The 22,067-nt window shown below is 41.0% G+C and overlaps 1 long non-coding RNA gene across 2 annotated transcripts in view; it reads right to left on the minus strand.

Moving 5' to 3' along the window:
- Window positions 1-17,836, minus strand: part of LOC132419878 (uncharacterized) — a 39,894-nt gene extending 22,058 nt beyond the window's left edge. For both annotated transcript variants that reach the window (XR_009518269.1, XR_009518268.1), the window contains exons 1-3: window positions 17,744-17,836; window positions 17,187-17,332; window positions 13,662-13,791 (exon numbers count right to left, since the gene is read on the minus strand). This is a non-coding gene — a long non-coding RNA (uncharacterized lncRNA). The remainder of the gene's footprint in view (window positions 1-13,661; window positions 13,792-17,186; window positions 17,333-17,743) is intronic.
- Between the last annotated feature and the right edge of the window lie 4,231 nt (window positions 17,837-22,067).

The raw sequence follows: 22,067 nt of genomic DNA on the forward strand, positions 1-22,067 counted from the left end.
CTCTAGCTCTATCCTTTTTATCCTCTTTCTTTCAAAACTTGTTTCAAACATATTAAAGAGATTTTTGTCTATTCTGGTGCAATCCATTTTGACGCTCATGACTGACTGTCAGATTAGTCATCTGTTTTGTTGATAATTACTTTTGTAATATACTCTTGTATGGAGCTAGTAGGAATCTTTCAAGTCCTTCTCCTAAGAGATGAGAAAACTAAAGTGTTGAAAATGACTCGTCCCACTTAAAAGAAGGAGCCCCAGATTAGGGAGCCAGAACATCTTTGGTCATAAAGTCCTGATTGGTTCTTGGTAGGGCATATTCCACTCTGCTTCCTGTCAGTAAACATTCCAGCTCCTTGCTAGATGGAAATATAATGACAGTCTGTCCCTGTTACATGAGAGTGAAGGGAGAAAGATGCACAATGAACCATAATTCACAGGAGGTTAGGATGTGAACACTGGAGAGATGATGATACATCCTACGTAGACTTTTTGAGCATCATTTGACTGCTAGTGAATGCACAAGGGTCAGGGGTAATTGAAGATTTAAGAAGAGCAGTGTTTACCCAAGGAGTTCAGAGCTGAAGTTGGGAGACAGTATATACACATGCCTCAACTTCACAATATTTATCTACAACGTTCCCCAAAGTGAAACTATTGCACATCCATTTAACAACTACGTTGAGAAGGGATGCAGAGTAAGGACTGCCCAGAGTAGATTCCCTTCGGAAGATTTCCTGAAATAAACATGATTCATAATATCCAACATAGCAGAAGGGGCAAATACTTCAGGGTGAAGAAAAGTATGCACAGAGGAAGGGAAAGTTACTTGTTGTTTTTTTTTTTTAATTTATTGAGTGCATATTATATACCAGGCACCATAGATGGTACTTGGAAGCAGGAGTAACTGAGACACCATGATGAAAAATTGGTCCTTTCCTGAAGGAGATTTCAAGCTACAGGAGTGTACAGGCAAGCAGGAGGCAATTACAAGAGAGTGGGAGAAGGTTCAATCGGGCTAAGTGTAGGGTGCTAACCACTTTTCAGAAGAGAGTAAATAGGGAATTCTCTCAGGAGACCTTATTCTAAGTTGAGGCTTGAAGGCAGCAGAGGGGGTGACCTAGGTGAGGGAGGCCCTGGCTGCCGTGGGAAGGAGTTTGTATGTGTGGTTCATCTTACATCTTCCTTGCAGATGGAAACGGGGAGTCGGCGAAAGATTGTAAACCAGGGAGGGATAGCATTAACTTTGCATCTTAAAGAAATTACTCTGGTTGCAGAATGGACCATGAATTGGAGCGACGCAGAACTGAATTTGGGCAGCGTAGTTAAAACACTGTGGCAGTCATCTAAGCAATGGGTGGGCTAACTCAAGGTCTTGGGTATGGAGGTGCATGGTTCAATGAGATGGAAAGGAGACAGAATTAGCAGGAAGTAGTTCATCTTGTGGAAGAGTAAGGCCAAGGGTGACTTCCAGGTTTTGGGTTTTGGCCACCATGTGGATGGTTACACACATCCTGAGATAGACAACATGGGAAGAGTTGTAGGTTTCAGGATGGGAGGCGTGAGAAAGGAAGAGATGACAAGTTTAGTTTTGGTTTTCTGAAACCTGAGATTCTTAGGGGCCATCCGAATGGAACTGTCTCAAAAAAAAAAGTTAGCAATTAAGACAGTAAAGATCTCAAGTTATGAAAAAAAGGCACATGGCTTTGCGGACTATGGGAAGGATATGGGAAAACTTGGAAGAGATATGGAACCAAATTATGGATTCAGAGATGTTTTTTATGCTCATGCAGGAGCTATGGAGGAGAGAGCTTAATATTTTCAGTGTGCTGTTTTATGTGAATCCCCAAGAATCAGAGTGTTAGTGGCGCTTAAGGAAAAATTTAAAAGGAAGTAGTAGCGAACATCAGGCCCAAACCTACTGACTAGAACAGTGAAGGCATTTCATTTTGGTGCTGTCATTAATTTCACTTCAATCGTTAGCTTCTAGGTAACTTCCAACTTTCACCTGTAAAGTGAGAAAAACCATCTGATCTACAGCACTGTTTAACAGGGATCACAATCTACCTTAAAAGAACAGCAGTCATGATCATTTTAGGACTTCTCCACTAGATTTGATATGGGATTTCCAAAGGTTGTGTTTCCTTTGCCTAACAATGGACATTCATATTCATAAGGTAATTACCTTTGTACAAACACCTTGAAAGATGTTACATCATTTGACTCTCACAGTCAATCTAGTGAAATAGGTAAGAGAGTTGTTATTATTCTTTCAGTTTTACACATGAGACAACTGAAGTTAAGGTAGGTGAAGTGACTTGTCTTAGACAAGTACGTGGCAGATTTAGAGATCAATTTCAGGTGACTGAGCCACAAATATGATTATAATCTTTTAAAAAAATTAATTAGTTAATTAATTTTTGGCTGCGTTGGGTCTTCATTGTTGCACGCGGGCTTTCTCTAGCTGCGGTGAGCTGGGGCTACTCTTCGTTGCGTTGCGTGGGCTTCTCATTGCGGTGGCTTCTCTTGTTGTGGAGCACGGCCTCTAGGTACGCCGGCTTCAGTAGTTGTGGCACACGGGCTTAGTTGCTCCGCGGCATGTGGGATCTTCCCGGACCAGGGCTCGAACCCGTGTCCTCTGCATTGGCAGGACTCTTAACCACTGCACCACCAGGGAAGTCCCTGATTATAATCTTTACAACTACTCCCTAACAGTCCCTGCCTCTATCTGTGTATTCAGATTAAATGATTTCAGTAGATCAGTGAAACGATCCAGATTACCTAGTACAATCAACATCGATCACATGCAAGGCAACACGTAAGGCACTGGACAGACATAAAGACACAGAGGACATCTCTGGGAACTGGAAACCTACCTGAGACATATAAAATAGAAATGCCAGGTCAATTAAGTAGTAATAGAGATACACAGTAATTGCAATAATCCAAGAGATTTTAAAACGTGTGGAATGAATGATCAGGACTCTAGGGGGCTTCGGAGAAGAAGCCACTTGTAAAAACGCCATGGAGGAAGCATGACTTAAATTTAGCTTAGGAGGTGAGCAGAGAGAAAAGGGATAGCACCTCGGGCCAGGACACAGTGGAGACAAAGGCAAAGGGTGGGGAAGGGGAAGGCATTCTTGGCAGTCAGTGGACCAGGTTGGCGGGAATAGATGGTTTATACAACAATGCCATGTTGAAAACCTTGTAGAGGTCAAGTGGGCCAGATGGTAGTGGCTTTTGAAATATCCATCTAAGAGAGTCAATAAAATTTTTTTTTCCCTGAATTATTTTATCAGCCTAGTTTAAAAATTAGCCATTCAATTCAGTGAAAGACTTCTGAAATGCCACTGCACTAATTGATTAATTTGGTCAAATTGGCCACTTTGGTTCACTTTCCTAATCACAGTCTGGGAAAACCTTCAGGTTCTGGGTGAGATCAACTTCCTTTAAGTACCAATGAAAGTTTAATATTGAATGGATGTGCTAGTTTCTATTGTCACTAAGGTTTTCGAAAAGCAATTTACCGAAGATGTTTGGAAACTATTTTATCTGCTAATGGAGGCACAGACTTCAGACTTTTCTTGGGACTTCCCTGAGAATTTCCTTGAGGTTAGCTCTCCTTACACTCACTGGGATCAAGGAGCAATACCTTGAAATCGGCAACTTTTCCATCAAGGGAAAGCAAATGTCGAAAGCTGACCGTAAAGTCACAAAGCTTAGGAAGCCTTTGGCCTCTAGTTACAGAAACACACCCAGCAGCTTAAGTCACTTGTTTAAAACAAACTAAGAAACAAACCCATAAACAAACCCCAGTATTTAAGGAATTTAAGCCTGAAGTTATTTAAAATCTTATCGAAACCACTATCAGGAAAAGATGACAAAAAACGCTGTACATGTTTACTGATCACTCCAGTCTCTATTAACGTCTGGCAAATTATATAGCCAGTAGACACCTTTGCGTTATCTCTTAGTGATATCAATGATATTACAACATTGAGGATGGCTTAGCGTGAATGGTGACGAGAAGCTAAAAGCTTCTGTACTGACACGTGATTATGTAATGCTCAAGATGTGCCCAAAACATCTAATCCTGATGAATGAGTTCTGAGCAGTGAAAAGGAAAATGCGTTATCTGTCCTGGGTCCTGAGATGTGCATCAGGAAACACAGTTCGTGGGTCCACGGGAGCGGTCGTGGCTGGTGGTACTTCTTTGAAAGGAAGACACTTCCCAGCGAGACAAAGGTTTCCCTATCACTCGACGAAACTGAGTCAGGTGCTCTTTTGCAAGTAAATGGAGTCAAAGAGGCAGCCATATGTATAAATGTCCGATCCTTTTGACTCCATGGAAGAGGTAATTTCCACTTCCAGAACACAGGCAGACTCTAAAGAAGGAAGGATTTCTTTCAACTCCAGCATGAAGTGAAATTAAAATCTGAGAATAGCCAATTTGAGGAATTGTTCCTTTAAAACACTACTCTATTTTTTTTTCTTCTAACAGATCTGGGTCACATAATACAGGGTAATAAAAGATTTTTGACTTGAGTTATATAAACAGTCTTTCGACTGTAGCTGGCAAGTAGTAATTCTGAAGAAAGACATTTATTTCTTGATATGTTGATAATATGATGAATCTTTATTGGCTGTGGGGATACGTTCTAAGCATATTTTCATGTGCAGTGGCCCCCCCTTCTCCACGGTAGGGGTAAGTTCCAAGACTCCGTGGATGCCTGAGACTGTGGGTAGTACCAAATCCTTTATATACTATGTTTCTTTCTTACATATATACCTATGATAAAGTTAAATTTATAAATTAGGCACAGTAAGACATGAACAACAGTAACATAATAAAATAGAGTGAGTATAACAACACACTGTAATAAAATTATGTAAATATGGTCTCTCTCTCTCAAAATATCTTCGTGTACAAATGTAATGCCTTTTTCCTATTTACTAAGCGCATCATGCCCTGTGGTCATAACTTTTGCAGTTTGGGATGGGATGGCAAAACCAACAGAAATTTCTCTTTCCCTTTTCACAATTTCACAGATAGAAGATTCATTCTTATGGTTGACCTCAGTGTATATTTTTCTTTCCTTATTGAGAGCTTTCATCTTTTCACTTAAAGGAAACACTTTCCAGCTTCTCTTTGGCATATCCAAATTGCCAACATTGCTACTCTTGGGCTTTGGGGCCATTATGAAGTAAGATAATATAATTAAATATGTTATCTGAATCTCATCAAAAAATCTTGTGGGTAAGTGGTGGTATCCCCAATATACAGGTCAGGGCAGGGGAGGCAAACCTTGGAAAGCCTTCATAATCCACCCACGGTCACACAGATGGCAGATGAGGGAAGGGGATTCCAATCCAGGTCTCTCTGGCTCCAAACCTATACTTCACCTATTATGCTCCAATGGGATGTGATAAATTATGGTTGAGTAAGAGCCATTAAAGTCCTAGATGCAGTTGAAACGGGCATCAGAATGGCTGACGCACCTCAAGCTGTACCAGGTCCTGTGCTCTGCCTCTAGGACCTCACTTATTCTCTTCAACATCCCTGGGGTTCTTATTATTCTTCACATTTTATAGATTTGATGAAGATGTGCAGAGAAGTGAAAATGTTTTGCCCAAAGTTGCATAGCTGGCAGGTGGCAGAGGCAGGATTGAAACCTCATTGAGGTCTGCTTGAGTCCTAATTTCTGAACCCATTACTTTCTTGGTTGGAAAAAGAGCCAGAGGATGTGAGAGCCAAGGGAAGAAATCACTACTGTAGATGAAAATGTAGGAAAGCACATGTGACTGGAGTTTGAAGTCAGGCTTCACAGGAAAGCTTGTGCTGATCACCTGGCCCCAAACGCTCTCACCCTTAGTCCAACTCCCCGTTGGGAGACAAAAACAGTTCTGGACAGCCATACCACCTCCACCGTGGTTCTGGAGCTGCCAGACCAGGAGAGATGCAAGAGGGCCAGAAAGGCTGGGGCAAGGCTTCAACGATAACCAGTGACCTTCTGCCCAGAAGGAAAATGATCAGAAAACTGCTCATCCCCAAGCCTGGAAAATGCTAATAATTTGGCTAGAAATAGTTCTAAAATTGGTGGCTACCTTGACCAGTTCACTAAATGTGATCCAAACATTTTAAATGACTTGAAATCTTGGTGGCGTTAGTGTACTTCATTCTGTGATCATAATGGTTTACTCTTTTTTTTTTTTTTTTTTTGCGGTACGCGGGCCTCTCACTGCTGTGGCCTCTCCCGTTGCGGAGCACAGGCTCCGGACCCGCAGGCTTAGCGGCCATGGCTCACGAGCCCAGCCGCTCCGCGGCATGTGGGATCTTCCCGGACCGGGGCACGAACCCGCGGCCCTTGCATCAGCTGGCGGACTCCCAACCACTGCGCCACCAGGGAAGCCCCATATAATGGTTTACGCCTGATGTCAGATTGTTTGCAATCACCCTTGCATACAAGGTGTTTTTCTGCCAATATTCTTTCTCCTTCCTAATTTGGGCTTCCAACTTGCTGGACTCTGAGAAATCAGATAAACATGGTTGTTAGAACTGCATGTAAAATAGAAAGCAATAAGGCCCAAGTGACTGACCAGCAGCAGGGTGGATGAAAATAAGTTCTGACGGGGACTCTTTGTAGCTACAGAGATTTGGGGAGGCTGGGTTATTAGCTGCACCCTAAATGATGGTTTTCCTGAGGATGTACTGAAAGAATTCATTAGGTCACCTCCTCTGACCCTCTCCTGTTCTACACGAGGAAACAGTGAATCAGAGCTAATAACAATGGTTCATATTTATGGAGGACTTCCTATGGTCCAAACAGTATTTTACATTCTTATCTTTCACCACAGTCCTATGAACCTGAAACTATGATTATCCTCCTTTTCCAGATAAGAATACAAAGGTAAGAAGGTTAAGTAACTTGCCCAAAGTTACACAGCTATTAAGTGATTGAGAAAGGATTCAAGTCAACGCAACTTGGCCAAGAAGAGCCCTTGAGATGATGGGGACACTTGAAGTGACTGGTCTGAGCTCAATCAGGAAATCAGCGAAGGGAAAAGATTAGGATTAGGGTCTTCTGATATCAGCACGGGGTGTGTACACTGTGCCCGGATATCTAAGTCAAGTGTAACTACGTGTAACTACACACACACACACACACACACAGACACACACACACACACACACACACACACACATGGTCATGCTGGCTTACAGATCTTTCCAGGGTGCTTTTCCATATCACTGCTTTCTTTTCCCTCATCCCCTCTTCATATCATCCTGTGATAATTCTCAGCGCGGGTGTAGGGCTGGGATAGGGATTTGGGCTGTTTAGGACTCTGCTCTTTGGCAGAATTACCCTGAGGATAATGATTAGGGAACACTTTGGAAGAAAAAAAAAAAAAAAAAACTGGAGAAACCACCCTGAGTATCAGTTTCACGAGGGACCAAAATCAGCCTGTAAAAGTTTTCATCAAGCTAGTAAATTCAAATATTTTTTAAGAAGTTCTTTCCAACCCAAAGTCAATCAGCAGCTAATTAAACTCTTCCAGTCTTTCCCAGAGCTTGATCAGAAGTCTCTCAAGATGTCACCTTATTTCTTTGATCACATTCCCAAAACGAAAGGCAGTATTCAGGGTCGTCTTCCTCCACCGAGATGGTCAGCGGTGTCGTATGTGTCATCAGGCTTATTGTGCCAGGTTAAAGCTTATTTGTCAGAGTAACTGGCAGTTAACCACCATTCACATTTCTTTAGGAGCTTTTATTCATAGCTTGGAAGATCCTTATTGCATAGGATGGTTACCACTCTTGAAGAAAATTACACTTAAGTTAGCAACTCTGCAAGGTGTCATTCTGTCAAATCAATATTTTGCATTTGCATTGTGCACTTACTTTTCATTTAATAGTGTTAAAATTTTGCCAGGGTTTCCAGTAGAATATTTCTTTGGTCAGTTTTAGGATGTATGCAGGACTCGTGTTTGGTATTTCTGGTCTCAAATATCATTGTTTGTATTAGAAAATGTTAGTCTGATTAAGCAAACCATACCAGCTTCGGGGATAAAAACGTCAGTGAAACATCTATTGAAATCACCTAGTGAATTAATGCATATAGTTCTTTTTTTGGGCTTATGGGCTGTCATATATTATATGTTATAGGAGGGAGACGGAAAGATTTTCTTCTGTCCTGCTGGAGTATATTGCCTTTCTTAAATGGGAACTCCTGTGGCCCCAGTGATATGCTCTCTTTTGCCCATCACTTCAAAAGTTTGCAAAAAAGTGGTCGATTCAGTGTGGCTGGTAGTAGCCTAGATCACGCACAGTCACAGGAGCATTAGAGAACCGGTCCTTGGTTGTTTCATTTGTGGCCCATTTACTCTTCTTTCCCCTCTTTTTCTACCTTGTTCAGGTGACATTTGCACCCAACACACGGTTCAAATGTGCATAAGGGGCTGGTTCCTTAAAAGGAAACATTGCCTTCTAGAATGCGTTTGTGTTCATTTCCTTATAACTCCTATGCATGCCCCACAGACACGCATGCATGTACAGACACACAGATCCGTTCAAGCATGCCAACACACAAACATACAGACACGGACAGAGTCACATTGTGCCACATACATGGACACATACAGACACAACTTATGAAGAGCTACACAGACCTATAGGTATAGACAGACACATCCTCAGATAGATACATCCTCTGACAGACACTGACATACCTACAGATGGACACATATATTTGGACACATGCATATACAGACACATACAAATTTAGACAAACAAATACACAAATAAAGACAAAGACACACATGTGTATGCCCTACCTATTAATTCTATGTTGGTCACAACTACTCAGTGAAACTCATTGCTCTCAGTGTTAGAAATGGTAGTAGTAGTCAGAAATCAGGATGTATGAATTAGGTCAGGTGTAACCCTTTACCATTTGCATTCTCCATACCATGGTATGAGAAATACCAGCCTCTAGGATTGCTCCTGGAAGCCAGTGACCTCTGTGGTCATGGAGAGCAGAACTCCAGCTTTGTTTCAGGAGCAGCACAGAGAAACTAGGGCCAGAGCAATGAGACAAACACCTGGAGAGTGAGCGGTTGCCCTACCCCCAGCTTCTCTCTATGCAAATCTTGGAACCACATTCCTTCTCTGACGGGGGGCGGGGGGGGGGGGGCGGGAGGGGAGAGAGGATGAGAGGAAGAATACACAGTAAAATGTGCTCTCAACGTTCTCAAGACACACGGACTTAGGTTACTGAATCGTAAATGTATTTGGATGGGCCTTATCTAATTATAGCTACATGGCTGTAACTTTCTTCTTTCAATGAGCGTGCCTATCCGAGTTTCCATCTTTGTATCTGCTCTAACAGATCTTTCTAAAACAACTTTCACCATCACCCATAAATACTTCCTTTGAAAGCTGATGATTACGTCCAGGGAGTATTAGTTTATGCATTTGCTATTTCTCATCTGGAGTTCTGTTCAAGGTATCATGTCATAGCATCGTGGTTTGTTTTGATGGGTGAGTGGGAACTTGGATTTCCTTTCTGAAGTGAGAGTAGATATCTAAGGGCAAGATAGATCTGATAGTAAGGAAGACAGGGAAAATACCCAATAACAGTTATAAATAGTAGCTTCCCCTTATCCATCATCTATCCTGTATCGGCCTCTGTGCCAGGAGTTTTACACCATTATCTTAATCCTCACAACAACCCTACAAGGCAGGGTAGCTATTTCCATGACGTGGATGAGGAAACTGGGGCTCTCCATACTTCTTGGATATATAGCATAGTTATTCATAGGTGGCTTCAGATGTACAAAATTCGATCCATGAATTTAGATTCGCAGACTTTAATTATGGATTTTGGGAAATCACTCCTCAACTCAATCTGCCACCTTTTCCATAACTCTTTGTATTTACAGTTTTTACCTGGACCAGATTTTACAAGTGTGTTGACTGAATGGGACTTTATTAAGCAATGCTCCTGTATTGTTTTCAGTGGAACAATAGGAATTAAGAATGTAGAGCTGGAATCAAGCTGCCTGGATCCCAATTCTGACTTTGCCACTTACCTGCTGTGTGACCTTGGGCAAAACAATAAACTTTTCTGTGCCTTAATGTACTGTTCTATAAAATGGGAGTAATTATAGCACCCAGCTTATGGATTTATGACAAGTCCATCTGGGCGAGATTCTCAGAACTGTGCTTGACATGTAGTAAGCAAAATATTAAGGTCAGTTATTACTATTTTTATTTTCAGTCACAGTTTTGGTTCCTCATTTCTTTACAAGTTACTGGAATGTCCTGCTTCCAAATTTAAATGTGAAGAAGGAAAAAAATAACATATATTTTCATACATGTCTTAAGAGATGGAATGCTAAATTGAGAACATATCTCAAGCAGCACTTTCATTATCCAAGGACTAAAGAAAAAGCGTTCATGGTCCTAGAGGGCCCCTCGGTCTCAGAGAGCCAATCAGCTGGCTTGTCTGGCGGAGCCTGGGAGAGCAGTGAAAGCCACCGGAGTGGTCAGGGCCATTTCATTGCTTTTGTTCAGTGGGATGGAGGTTGACCAACTAGTAGCCTATGGCAATAGGTTAGTCAAATGGAGACTTAACTCAGAGACCGACCATCATAATGTAACAAGAAAAATGAGCAAGGCATTTGAGTGGCAAGGTTGTGTGCGTGGGAAGCTTGTGAAGTAACTGGTGTTCTAACTTTATTGCACTATTATTTCAGTGAAGGGAAAGAGCTCTGGGACAAGCCAAGATAGAGCTCTGAAACAATACGTGCTTATTGTTCTTTTCTCTCTCTCTCTTTCTCTCTTTTTCTTTCCTTCCTCCTTCCCGCCCTCTCCCTCACCCTCTCTTTCTCTCTCCATCCTTCACTGCTTTGTCCCTCCTTGTCCCTTCTCTTGTTACTGTTTTTATCATGGGAAGTCTGCTCTCCTGCATTGGTGAAGGCCGCAGAAACGACCTTGGTAACCCATGCATTGTAGGCAGCTCCAAAAGCATAGGTTTCTATCTGCTGCAGGATTAAAGAGACATTCCTGTCAGCACCGAATTGTGAAAAACGTATGGTGGATAAATTGTCGGAACACATTAAATCAGTGTTATAACAAGCGTCGAATTGTGCAGAAAGTTTGGGCTAAAATGGCTAGACATAACAAAGGAAGTTTAAAAAAAAATGACAGGTCGAATGTAGTCTTCACTTCTTCATTAGCTTTGTTTTTGCGAATCTGCACTGACTTGTTAGAACTACCATTACGGTAATATGGGAATGGTATACAAAGAAAAACAGAGCATAATTATTCAGTGTGCTCAGAGATTTCTTAAACACCCCCGCCTTATGCTTCAGATAGAAGTCAGCAAATTCATCCCCAAACATTTTTACAGGAAAGGAGTAAATCAAACTAAACAAATTAAAAACCCAACAAAAGGAAAAATAAACACCTTTTAATGTTTGTTTCTGTTGCCACTTCCTCTATGGTGATGACCTCATCTCGAAAGCTTTTCATTGGTTAGAGAGTATTTTAAACGAATTAAGGAGAGTCAGGAGCAATAAGATGCTGGGTAAATTCTTAACATCAGAAATAATTATTGTCCCACCTCCAAAGTCCTTCAGATCTTCAAATGCTCACAAGCTATGATTTCTTTCTTTCCCAGCGATCTCAGGAGCCTGTGATCTCACTTTTCTCAGAATCCTGCAGGATGTACTTATCATTTTAGTTACACTTAAATTGTAGACCTTTCATGTGTCACTCTTTTTGGTGAGTCTTTCTCAAAGTCTCATTTGAAATCTCATCTGCTCATGGAGATTTTAAACACCTTGAAGGATGGGTGGTACCTTATACTGATTTTTGTACTCCTGGCAATCACCTACATACAATGATCAGTCCTCAATGGGGTTTGATGCTTGAGTGATGGTACATTTAGACCTTTTTTGTGTGGGTTTGAACTCAGGATGGAGTTCTTTTCTGGGGGCTGCATGGTTGCCACTTACTGGACTTTTCTGTTCTCCACAAAAGGAGGATGAGATGCTGAGTCTGATTCAACCCTCCTCTCTCCTAGTGGTGTGAGATGCTGGGTCCCCCGTTTGAGTCAAACTTCTCTCGTCCTAGTGATGTGATGTCTCCGTAGACAGCACTGTTTACAGTCGGAGCAATTCCCAGTTTGTTTTACTTGGGAGTCCAGGAGAAATTACGTTCTTGCCTATAAATTCTCGCTGGCTTTTACAACATTGCCTGGCTCACACCAGTGGCCTGGTTGGGGTGGGGATCGGGAAGTGTGAGCAGATGAAGACTAAGCTCCTTGGGCTCCTGTCTGACCTGCTTCCCACTCTCCTGCAGCCGAATCCGGGGAAATGAGACAGAGGCAGACATAGCTGGAGGGTTAAACCTTATTCTCACACTGAGGCTCTCTGGAGGTCTTCAAGTATTCTTTCTGTCTAGAGGGAAAGAAAAAAGCTAGAGAGGCAACTACAGCTTCTTTTTATCTCTTTTTGGAAACAGAATTAAGATACTACCCTTGACTTCAACCTATGCACACCATCTGGACAATTTTCCAGACTCTAGCTTTTAATTTTAAAGCCAATCTTTGAGTGGGAATGTTCAATCAAACACAGAGCTAACGAATAAGCAAACAGACAAGGCTGAATTTATCACTGAGTGTTCAGGTCATCTGCTAACCGTTCCAGGTATCTGATTCCAAAGCAAACATATCATCTAGCTATTAGGATCCCCTAGAGGCATTTAAGCTAAGTGAAAGGGCAAGCAAAGATCTGTGGTACCGATTGCCACTGCAGTCAAAGTCACTAAAATTTCTGGAGGTGGAAATTTCATTTTGTTACTTTCGCATTAAATTATTCATTATGGCTTTTCACTTGTGCAGTTTTATGGAAATGACAATTATTTAATTGGATATACAGATAAAACTAATAATTATAGTCATTACTCTTCTCTCCCTGATGGCTACTGGGTCTTTCCGGGCTATCCACCAGCCTCACTGATCCTATACAACCTTTTCCAGCACCCGTGGGCATGTGCAAGTCGGCCAACTGTGCCTCAATTTCTTTCTTCGTAATAAGGTGATATGAAGTCACTGATTTATTTAATATTATTATCTTTTTGGTGCAGAAAACAGAGTTGTATGATGATTAGTGGTAGTAGCAACTTATTCAGAAGAATACGCTGGGAAAAATATTTAGAATAGTAATTGCATGACGTGATAAAAGCTTGTTTATCTCCACCCCACTACTTCAACTTTAGGTGTACCTGGTGGAGACAGGGGATGGAAATAAACCTCCTCTATTACAGTAGAGGAGCCTGTATTACACAGAGTTTGAATCAACTGGCTCAACTGAACTAACGCTTTTTTTCCCCCCACTTGTTTGTTTTTTAAACTAGTACATAGGCGGCCTGGATGACTTCATATTCTCTATAAAAACTCAGAGTTATTAACCATTGAGGTGTGTGGGGAAGTTGGGTGCAGTTTTCTCAATCAAAAGGTAAAACTAACGTAACTTTCATGTTACTATATTTATTGACATTTTGTGGCTTCAAAATGAATATTATTTTCAGCACAGAAGAAGAGAAAGCACTATGTTTTTGTGACTGCACGAATCCATCTTACTCAAAGTAAGTTACCCGCTTTTACCTTTAGAAGTTGTATTCTTGCATGTCTACCCGGATATCTGCACAAAGACATAGTCTTCTTAGGTTCACATCTTTATGACATATTGAATTCACTGCATTGGGATGGATTCTAAGAAAATGCTGAGGAGCTCCTGGATAATTAGATACCGTTAGGTGTTGAATAATTTTTCTCTTTCATTTCACATTATTGAACAATTTTTTGACTGCTACGTTTGAAAATTTTGATCCTATCTACCTCCCTAAAGCTTTTGAGATAATTTTTAAAAATATTGCTGTATGTATGTTTGAGTATATTCAAATTGGACGCCAACTACTGGTTGTCTAAACCTATACACCAGACCTCAGAAGGTTTCTAAGGAGAGGGATCACCGTGTTTTGGGGGTGCTATGGTACAGATTCCTCTCTCTATTCTTCTTGGACATTTTGTTTTTCAATATGAAATCTATTGAAATTAAGCTGGGTTTCCCAAACTTGCCCAACATAAGCATCACCTGGGAAACCTTAAAAAATGCCTATGCTTAGGAGTTTTCTTTAGAGATTTTGATTCCATAGGTCTAAGGGCAGTGCTCAGGAATATATATTTTTAAAAAGCATCCTAGGAGGTTCTTAGGCTTAAGCAGGTTTGAAAACAGTGCTACTGAGCAAAGACCAGAGTCCTTACATCCTCAGAAATGAGATAGTCACACAGAATTTAGCTGATTAATTGAGTTAGCTTAAAATAATTTTTAAATAAAAAAATTAAACATTCTACACGTGTCATAAAATTGGGGAAAAAATTCTTTCCTTTTGATCTTTGCAAAACCATAAGTTCTTGGAAGGATATCCACTGACAGCATCAGGAACTATACAACCACACAACTTTGATTCTGCCTACAGTTACTATAGTCGAAACAGTCCCAGACTGGATGTTAAAATGACCAAATTCCCTCAATCATTTGCCTCGCGGTCCAGACATCTTGGCAGAAACAGACTCAATGGTGATTTTAAATTTTATTTGATACTATTATGCTCAGTTTATCATCAAAAGCATGGACACTGGGAGATTTGTTTGCATAATTTTTAATCCCTTGTGAAAATCTAGAATTACTACGGTGAAGAATAGAAATGGCTCTGCCTTCCTGGGTGACCTATACTGAGCTGCTGTTTCTCTCTCCTTAGCCCTCTATTGTGAAATCGTGGCCAAGCTTGTTTTTCCTGCCTAAGTTCACCACAGCCAAGCCCACGTGGAGAGGAGATTAAACCGACTTCCTTAAAGCGCACAGAAAAAGTTGACTGGCTGTTTTCTTCTCAATTTTCACAATTTTATGAGTCTTTAATAAGCATTTTCTCAGAGCTTGTCAGTGTCTGCGTGTTTTAAAATCATTTTTACTAGCGACTTCCAAAACACACCCATGTTCGAAGTCTGTGCTCTCAGCCATGTTTTTGCAGGAGATGTGTAACCAAAGATGCAACGAGGAGAGACAGCGTTTCACTTTTTTCCTGGCTCTAAACCACAGGGAGAAAACAGGAGGCCTTGCCTGTTTCTTCCTGTTTGGGGTTATATAAGTTGTCGAAGTAATGTGGTTCCAACATGCAGGTGCTTTAATGTCATTTTGTTTCCATACAGAAAGCCTCCTCAGAGATACGGTTTATGGTAAACCTGGGAAAGTAAATTCTCCAAGTCATAAGAAGGATTGCATGACTTCAAAAAACAAAATGAAACAACAACAAACTTTTCAAAACTTTTTAGAAATGACTATGGAATTCTAGTTGCTGAGAATAAATTGGGCACTGGGATTTTTCTGTGCAGGCGCATGACAAATTAGTATAATGATATAATGATTTGTATACATCTTTTCTTTGCGTGGAGGGTGTTTAATTTACTGAAATGTAAGCTCGTGATTAAGATCTAAGACTTTTCATTAATAACTTTCTGATTCTTCAACCCACTTCTAGAAGCAATCCCTTACCTTTGGCCTGCTGGAGCTCTCTCAAAAACTAATTATCACAGTTCCAAATGAGTTCCGAATATGTCATTATTTAACCCTTCTCTAACTCAAAACATCCGCTAATCGCTTAATTGCATCATTTACTGGGCATTTGAAAAGTTGAGTTTAAAGACCTAATAACCCCCTTTGTACCTTTTTCTCTTTGACGACACTTCAGATACATAACCGTAGGAAATAAAGCTATTAAGGCCGAATTAATAAAGAATAGACTCATGTAAAGTAGCTTCTGTTTTATAAGCTTTATAAGCTTATAAAAAGCATAGACTTTCTCCCCCCTCCAATCAATATTTAAATTAATTGGTTCCTTGCTCATTAAACAATGTTTTCAATAAGAAGCCATATTTTGACAAAGGGAGGGGAAGACTCAAGTTACATAAAGATCTGCTAAATTATTTTTATCATGCATATATATTTTTACTTTATTTTTATGTGTATGAGTTTTTAAAACAAAACCGTAGTGCTACTTTGTGACATTTAGAGTTGAATTTCTTTCTGCCCTCGTGGAACTGAACTTAAAGTTGTTCCTTCCGCTTTGCCTTTTCTGTATAAGGTTATAAAACACATAGTCCAGCAAATGGGAGACCAAGTCACTGAAAAATACCCAATACCTAGAATGAATGAAAACGGAAAATGTTTATTTATGCTTAATAACTTGTTAACTGAGGGAACTGATTTCCTTTATCAAGGCAAAAATAAAAATTCATATTTAGAAAAATGTACTTTCTCTGACTGCACAGATCAAAAGCAAGCAAGACATATATTTTTGAGAAATATCAAATTATGTGCCTGCATCCATATTCTTATATAAAGGTACAATATATGACAAAACAGGTTAAACAAACTTTTGAATTTTTCAGTGCTACTACACGTGCTGTCATGTAAATTAGTATATATTTATTTACTTTGTGCTGATAATATTTTTACTTCACACATTGTAAAAACTGTTTTATATTTGCCTCAAGTTACGGATTTGAAATGATGCAATAAAAAGTCAATCTATATTTTAGTAATTACTCTCTTTTGAACAACTTTTGGGGGAATAGTGTGAGATAAGATCATTTCATCCAAAGAAACATGAATAAAGTAAAATTTCTTACGTGAGGTTTGGTGAGACTTTTTAAAATTAAATAGGGACAGAATCCTTCTATGATGACTTTTAGATCCAGGATACCGCACTGAGATGAATTTTTCTTTTTTGTCTGTTCCTCTTTTAATTAATACTGATCATCACCATTATTATTGAAAAATTGACATTCCTAATACGTGACCTTTTACAGAACTTTCCTTGTACATCAGGGGATGGGCCTGAGTGCTGGTGACCTGTTCTATTGCGAAGACCTCTTCATGTCAGTGTGGCCTGGACTCTGACAGTTTTTGCCTCATGACTAGTGATTCAGGTCTGACTATTCTTAAATTTCTTCTGTGGCAGAACTTTGGAACTTACCTTTTAACAGTTAACATTGAAATAAGGACACTATTTCTTTCCATTCAATCGAACGGGGAAAAGAATGACAAAAAGGAAAATTGAATCAAACTACCTTGTAGAAATTGGGTGATTTCACTGCAGCTGGGATTGACTTTCATAGGATCCTTCTAAGCTCTTCATTGTACGGTGAGGGGAAGGATTTTAGCTGCAAAGCAGTTATTTCTCCCAACATCGTGGGATCTAATAGTTTCATGCATCCTACGAGAAAGACAACGATAAAGATATAATTTGGCATCATTGTAGCCAACTTTACTACCCTTCCTAGTAGTAAACCTATTTATATTTTTCAGTATCTTTGAAACTCAGGTCCAGTCTGTGAGAGTCAATTCCTCAGGCAGATCTTTAGAATAAGCGATCGTTTCCCAAGGCGAAAGGGTCGGACTTGGAGAACTAATTAACCTGTAGTCATAAGCCTGACGGAATGAATCCGAAATGCGAACCACGTCGTAGACAAGGACACAAAATGGAAAGTGTCACCGAGACCAATCTGGTAGCAGTGATTCAACGCATACATATCCACTCATCGCCCCGGACCAAAACACACCGAACCCTCCCAAAAGTTCACTCTCAAGGCATGCACATGAAAACAAAGAGAAACCCAAGACTCACAGTTCATTTGAATTCACAAGGGAACATTTTCGGGATGAATGTTGCTTTGACGTTGCCTTATTGATGCAGAGGGAAGCCAAACCTGTTTTTAATTGCAAAGCCAAATGGTTTATGCATGGGCTCTGCTATGCTTGTGAGAACATGTCGCTTTTATAGCCCCCTCCCCCCTCCCCGAGCACGAGACGAGGCTTGCCGGCCCAGTGTTTGAGCAGGGTCACATTGAAAAGGAGAAGCCTTCAGGTGTTTTTCAAGGGGTTGGGGGGGGGGGGAATGTCAATCTGTCAGAGATGTCACTATAAGTGGATGTATCTGCTTATCTGTTACCACTTGCTAATTACGGATTTGGGCGATAATTGTCATAAATCTTGCCACAAAATGCGCTATCAAATGCGTTTTCCGGGAGTAGAGGGTGATGTGGGGAGAGGGATGGAGGTAGACTCTAAGTTCTTGGGATCAAGAGACCACAAAGCCTGGGCTGTAGAACTGTTTCATATTCCAGTGAATACGCATATTGTTGCATGTGTCAGGTCGCTCCAGGCAACATAGCTGGCATTCCATTATAGGAATGGTGAGTGTACACAGAACAGAGTCTGTCAAGAAGTTTCTCTTCATATGGCCAAAAAAGGCCTTCAGGAATACTCTGTCCTTCTTAGAGCTGTCCTGGAGAGGGCTAAGAAAGAAAACCAAATAAATAACTGATAAAATAAGGAGCAGACCAATCACAGCGAAGTGAGATCTTGGAAAACATTTTGAGATGAGTCTTAAATATTTGTTGTTCCAGAGATGACTTACAGATAAGGAAGACAAAAGCCTGAAAAGAAGGCCCACGGTTCGTGAAGAAAAATGGATGCTTTTCTGCAAAGAGTTGGCAATAAAAGAAAGTGTAACCTAAAAATAGCATCTGCTTCTGTACCCAGTTCTTGAAGGTATTGCCACCACCAGCTGCTGACTCATTAACGGTCACTGTCACCTTATCTCTTCCCAATCTCTGCTCCTTCTTCTCTCATCAGCTCTCATGAACACACACACACACACACACACACACACACACACACACAGCTTAAAATATTAATTTCACACAGTTTGCAACATGAATCCAAAGGCTGAGTGTAAGAAGCCCATCCTCCCCTTAGAGGAGGAAAGAACTGTAAATTGGTACCTTGGGCTGATATTCTATGAAAGACTGAGTTTTCTTAAGGGCAGGACATGGACTTATGATCCTTCTGCCTCAAAGTAGATGCTCACTAAATATTGAGGAATAAAGGATTCTTCCCCGAAATGCCTTCCTCTGAGAAGTAGAATTTTAAGAGACAGTGAGTACCTGGCCATCAGGGTCTCAGGAGCGCTGCTGGACGCTGATGCTTACCACTCCTTGATGTAATCAGGCAAGCAGCTCTTGGCCTGTTAGAAGGGAAACATAGAATTTTTTAAAAATGCAATAAATAAGAAAATGCAGTCCCTACCTATAAATATCCTATGTTCAGATGCAGACCACAGATTCTAAGTAAATATATGCCAATTTCTCTATTGACTCATATGCACATTGAGCAGTAGTCATTGGCCAAGGCTTAGGAGTGACTGATTCGTACAGCTTCAAAGCAATAGGAGCCTGGAGCAGTCTAGGCCAGCATCCAACACAAAATGCTCTTGGGTTACCCACCCTTTTGCCCACTGCCCACTCTACGCACATAGATTGGTTTAACTGTGAATAAGAACACTGTCATGTGCATACTTTGCCTACATCTTCCTCCCAGCCTTGAATGTCCACCCTTTACTTCTCATCATAGACTAGAACTACTTATTTCAGGCTCCAGCTCTTCCATGAAATCTTCTCAATAAGAGAAACAAGGTGGATAGTCATAGCGCTTAGCCGCTTCAAGGAACAGCCTTCTCTAGTCTTTATGTGCTCTTAACTAGACAGTCAAAGGATGCAACACTGATTTGGAAACTAATAAACTCCTTGAAGACAGGAATAGCAATACATATCAGTTACTCATTATGAATCTAAAAAATATTGGCTAATATTATAGAAAGGCCATGCGCTCTCTGCAGGGTAGTATTATCACATGTATTTAACACAAGGAGGAAACTGAGGCTCAGAAAACTTGAGTGCTTTGGCTAGAGGCATTTGCTAGAAGCCAATCTAAGAATCTGGTCTGTAGAAGTCTATACTGTCATTTATGTCTTCCATTTCCCTCTGACATAAGTGGCATGATAGACTGAGAAGTGTCATGGGAAGGAAGAAGGGGTTTGTTGTTTGTTGCTAGGACATGTTTCTTAGGTAGAATCAAATTATTTGCCCTTGTATTTAGTTCAACAGAATACGGAAAAGACAAGAATATAGTTCTCTCCTCTACAATTAGGGACTAAGGGAGAATAGATTTTATTATGTATGTTGGGGGAAGTGCATGCAGGTGGGTGAGCAGGTGGGCATTGGGAGGACGAGATGTAAATTAGTTTACTGATGTCGGTGATCGGCTGCCGTCTGCAAGGCCCCATGTTCAGGGTCTGGACGTGACAAGATGAATGACACCAGTTCCTCGACTTCATCATCCAAGAGCTACTAATGGTCCAGTGAGGAAGGGAAAATGCAGGAACCAAGCCAACGTCGAATAAGAAGTGATGTAGTGAAGCTCACTGAGGACTCCCGGAATACAGAGGAAGGTGATTTAGTCCAGCCAAGGTGAGGGAGGTGTAGGGAATGAAGTAACAGGTATGATGGATCCAGTTGCTTCAAAGCAGTGGGAGGATAATTGGTCTTGCTTTCCCAAACACACCAGGAGTTCCCTGGGCTGAGTGTGACTCAGGACACATGGGAGTGAACTCAAACAAGAAAGGGGGGGGCTTCCCTGGTGGCGCAGTGGTTGAGAGTCCGCCTGCCGATGTAGGGGACACGGGTTCGTGCCCCGGTCCGGGAAGATCCCACATGCCGCGGAGCAGCTAGGCCCGTGAGCCATGGCCGCTGGGCCTGCGCGTCCGTAGCCTGTGCTCCGCAACGGGAGAGGCCACAACAGTGAGAGGCCCACGTATAGTAAAAAAAAAAAAAGAAAAAAAAAAGAAAGGGGGATGCCTCAGAAACCCTCTCGCTCTCGGGCACGTGCAAGTTGTCAACTAGGGCTGCTACTGGGCAGATCCAGTGCAAAATAAACACGAAGAGCCTCGTTCAAAAATCAGGAAAAAAGTGTCATTAAAGGCATAAAGTATAAAGCTTTTTCCCCTTTCTTCTACAGACTCTCTGTCTCCACTGGTCGTGTTGTTATTTGCTATTTAATGTCATTCTAGGTAAAGAAAACATAAAAAATTTAAACTATTAGCATGAATTTTACCATTCATCTTTATATTGTGCAATGCCAGCTTTCAGTGCAAGTATAAGAGCATTTGACCAGTATGCACCAAATTACATAATGAATATTTCATCACTCACATATGCGTATGTAGCTTACTGTTTTTATTTTACTTTTTGACACGTACACATTCTAGCAACATATCTTGCTTACCTTGTACTCTCCTTCAGTCTCTCTGAATTCCGTACATCATGGGCCACAAATTTGATACCGTTTGAGGTGACAAGGGATGGAGGAAACCTCTGCTCACATATATTCTCCATTGTCTCATTGGATGCCACTTACAAAACACCCCTTCCAAGATAAAATTATTAAGATTTCAAGACAGCGACAGCAGAGCCTGTAATCAAGCACAGGGTCCTTCTGAGCATGAGGCTGGGGTGAAGGTACAGCTTTGCCAGCCCATGATCGTAGCTTTCCTGTCAACACAATTTCATCTTGGACAACAAAGCAAGGTCAAAAGATCAAATAGGAATTCTCTGCTCTTTGACTCTTAGGCTGAGAGATCAACCATCCTTTATCTTGCAAAAATCCAAACCAGGAATACACACTGATTATTCAAAAGGAAAGATAAATCATGGCCAACATTTATTAAGATGGACTTGAGCAGGAGACCAGCTAGGTGTGCACACACAGATTTGACCCTCCTGTCCATCCTCTAGGTTTTTCGCCCTGGATGGCTTGAATTTTCCTCCTTGGTAACAATAGGGTAAGGAAAGAGTGAAGGTCTCCTGTCTCTTTTTCCTGAGAACTCAGAGGACAAGATGAGGAGGAGCCTGTGGTATGGGGAAGAAGGGAGATCTAGGAATATGCTACACTGCTTTCCTTTCCTCAAAAGCCAACATCCTTGCATAAGCTGATCTTCCTGGGCTAGATTTCCAACCACAGGCTCTGTCCCAAGCAACTTTTGGTTCAGTTTCCTCCTGGCCAATCAGTCTCTTTAATTTCATGTTCCAGTATACTGTATACATTTTCCTGAG

The sequence above is a fragment of the Delphinus delphis genome, chromosome 2 (assembly GCF_949987515.2).
Source record: "Delphinus delphis chromosome 2, mDelDel1.2, whole genome shotgun sequence".
NCBI lineage: Eukaryota > Metazoa > Chordata > Mammalia > Artiodactyla > Delphinidae > Delphinus > Delphinus delphis.